This window comes from Aplysia californica, unplaced genomic scaffold (genome assembly GCF_000002075.1).
Source record: "Aplysia californica isolate F4 #8 unplaced genomic scaffold, AplCal3.0 scaffold00685, whole genome shotgun sequence".
Lineage (NCBI taxonomy): Eukaryota > Metazoa > Mollusca > Gastropoda > Aplysiida > Aplysiidae > Aplysia > Aplysia californica.
In genome coordinates, this window is record NW_004797955.1 from 64,130 (window position 1) to 68,110 (window position 3,981).

Consider the following 3,981-nt stretch of genomic DNA (forward strand, 5'->3'; position numbering starts at 1 on the left):
CCCTTGTTTGTTTGTTTGTTTTGTTCTTTTTTTTTGGTTTATTTGTGTCTCGTGTGTTTGTTTCTTGTTTGTCTGTTTTTTTGTTTGTATGGGGTTTTTTTGGTCGTTTGTTTGGAGAGGGGGAGGCTCTCTCTTCGCTCTCAATTATTCAGAGTGTTATGCATTGTGTTGGTGCATCTCTTTACTTATTTATTTGATTATTATTATTTAGATAGATATAATCATTTTGCATATTTTTTACTTCTTTTTGTAGACAGACATTCTTGCGCTTTCAATGACTCTTGACTGCGCACGGTTCTAGATACTGTTCTAGAAGCATACCTTCGATATTATTAATACGACCAGATATTTCAATTCGATTTTCTTTATCTCCAACTCTGTGTAAGGTACACTACAACACGCATGCTATGAATGCTTATGTAGATCTGTACAGTTCGAAATGTCGCCACAACACGGATGTTGGTCTGCTGCCCCACAAGTATGTGTCTACTGCGTCCTTAACATTTCATTCCCACAGTTCGTTTTCAAGACTATCAACTTTTCATAGATATTGTCTTAAACTTGAACAGGGGCTGCTCGTGGGGGCTAAAAAGTGGGCGTGAACAACATAATTGTATCATGACGGGGGTGGAATAGGCGCTCGTAAATTTTCGGGTATATGAAGTTATTGGTATCTCCCTAAAGCTTGTTCATTCGCCTTTCTTTCAGTGAAAACATTACCCATCTACCTTGAATAGAAGAGATGCTTGTGATTGAAGCAGTTGGGCGCGCTGGGGCAGTCGAGTGGTCTACTTCTGAATAGTGATGCCGTTTGGCAACAAATGCCGTAGGGGGGGGGGGGGGTCGCCTGGTTTCAGAGGTAAAATTAGCCGCCAAAGTTGCGTAAAACAAAAATTCGATTAAAATTCCAAAACCTCCGGGAAAATGCCAGTTTCTTCACTTTCATTATTTTTACTAGCGCCTGATTGCACCACGCTGCCTCACATATATGACCAAGATTGCATCGATTGTTTTTTGGTTTTCTGAGGGGCAATGTTGCTAGTTGCCAGGGAGTGCTGTTGTTGTTGATTTTGAAATCCACGTACAAGCTCCCCGTTGTCGAGGGTAGGCTTTAACTATTTGAACCCCATTAGGCGCTGGTAGCGTCCGGCGGGAATAACCCTGTTCCCCATCGGATGCTGGGAGCGTCCGATACTAGTGACAACTGTTTTGTTTCATTTAGTTCTAGTTTTTGCTTGTTTTTTGGAACTATTCCCGAACCAAGTTTTTTAGTAATGACTAATCCTTTGTTTCTGCTATTCAGAAGTTGGAGGCAGCTTTTGGGGTTATAATGAGACATAGTGCACTAGGTTTAGGTGACTGTAGAAAAAAACTGTGGGAAACGGTGGAAAAAACTCAGGACTCAAAGAGTTAAGTTTCAGGGCATGTTGGGAACACTGACTTGTGGGAGGAGTAGTAGCTTGTTATATTAATAAGATAATATGTGGAATGTTGAGCATGTATTTTGTGGACTGGGTTCTGTGGTGTAGTGGTTAAATGATTTCTCGTGGCATGCAAAGACCCGAGTTTGATTCCCTTCTTGAGAGACACGGTAGACTTGAACATAATAGCATCACTCTATTTTTCAAGGGTTAAGCTGACAAAAAACCTGTTGTTTTTTTTCTCGAAACTGCTGTGAAGAAAAAAAAAGGCGTTTTATCAGCTTACGGCGCGTGTTGTGTTTGGTGGAGGAAGATGAGTGGGAGTGAGGCAAGTTTGTTTGTTTGTCTGTAGTGTTGACTGTGTGCTGTGTTAGTCGAGGAAGATGAATAGGAGGCAAGTCTGAAAGTAGGTGCACAAGTTTGACCAATCTGTGAAAAGAACTAGCTAGTCATTTCATTTGTTTTTTGCCTCATGCCTGAAGAGAAACATCAATGTCTGGTGCTTTTTGCAATCTTTCGCGGAGGTTCAGTTTCCCAAATGTTTGTGTTTATGTATGCCAGGATGCGTACATTGCTTGCTTGTGTATGTTTATATATATATATATATTTCAGGACTTTTTATTAGGTTGTGGATGAAGTTTTAAGAATATAATATTTGTCTCTTGTCTCAAAGAGCGGGTGTGAGATGATGGAAGGTTGGTTTTTTGTTTGGTTTTTTAACATTTTATTGATATTTTTGAATTGGCTAGAATTTTTCTCACTCACTTCTTTTCGGGTTAATTTTCTTTGACGTCTCATCTCGCCGATTGGCGATGTTTACCACCCAGTTTCTTTGGATTTTCCCTAAAATATGATGGCAAAGTGGTGAAGACGCTTTTTGTTAGTTATGTGGATAGTTTTGGGGTTTTTTCTGTTGTCATTGAGTATCCGACTCTTTTATATGCACAGGTTCCATTGTGTAGGACTGGGAGGTCTTGTTTCTGTTCATGTGAAACAGTAACCTCAGGATCGTGGTCATCATTGATTTCTTTGTCTTCTTCTTTTTTATTTTCTTGTATACTACGATATATATATATATATGTATCATTGTAAAAGTCCCTTTTTTTCTTATTCACGCCGGTATTTATTAAACAGACATTATTCAGTTGTTCTGTGTTGAGTGTGTGGGTTCTGTCGTTGTGTGTAAACGTTTGTGTGTGTGTGTTTCGTGCTCATAACGTCCACGGTTTTGGATAGGGCATTAGTAAAGCAATGAGTTACTTGCCTTACTTTGTATGCATTGATGCGTCATTCATTGCTCCTATCTGATACTCACATATATATGAGGTGTGCTGACAAAATGAGTTACTTCTCAGATTTCAGCCTTATGGAAATTGATACCTCAACTTTTTAAAGGGAGTTTGTACAATTTGTAAGTATGGAAAAATAAAAGACTCGGTAGACTTGAACAAAATGGTGTCAATTGAGAGACTATTAAATCTGACCGCAGTATAGATTTTCAGCTGACATCTCCATTCTTGGATTGCGATATAAGTGACTCATTTTGTCAGCACGCCTCACATATGTGAAAATGCCGTGGTCTTCTCAATGCTTGTTTGGTCTTTCTTTTAAAGTCTGGAGTGTTGTTTTGGTTGCCACTATAAAGAAAGCCGTCAGAAAGTTTCAAATGCAATGAGTATGAGCAAAGCGATGCTGTTACGAGAAAAAGAATCGACTCGCTAACTCGACCACTGTTTCCTTGTCCCGTAAAAAAAGAGTTGAATGGAGTCGAGTTTTTTTCTTGCAGCAGGGAATGATGTATGCACCGTGTATGGTTGGGGTTTTCCGAGACTACCGGGGAGAAACGATTTCAGCCGCAAACTGTAAATCGCGAGGGTATCCATTTTGAACGCTTGTTGACTCATAACTGTATTTCTGTTCAACTGTTGGTTGATTATTGTTGTTAGATTTCCCATTCAACAACACTTAACAATAAACCACCAGTCAAACAAATAGGAAGTTATGAGTCCACAAGCTTTTAAAATTTGCAGCCTCACAATTTCCAGTTTGTGTCTACAGTCGTTTATCCCCTGTGCTCTTCAATTATTTTTATTTTGGGTGTGCAAGTATGAACCACTTGTCATGGCTTTGTGAACTGTGATGTGGAGATTTTAGCGGGAAATCCTGAATGTTTCCGACTGCTGTAGTGAACTTACCAGCCTGCAGAGAAGAATTCGTGGTTGAAAGGCACGTGTATGTATTGAGTTAATGGAAGGAAGGAAGGTTGGTGTCTTGACATTCTTTTTAATGATAGGCTGTTTTAGTGTGCTGTAAAGAAATGGGCACAAGATGAAAAAGGACAGGTCATCGTTATTTTTATTGTCATAATGTTATCATTTTATGATAATGTGGATGAGCGATAATGTACATTTTGCCTTAAAGTGTTTCACTGTTTTCGTGTTTTAAGTAATCGCTGTTTTAGATTTTTCGTTGCAGAAGTAGATATACTTTAATTTAAAATAAACCCTGAAACTATCCTGTAAAGATTTTTAAAGTTTAAAAATTGGTGGGGGGTAGGGGG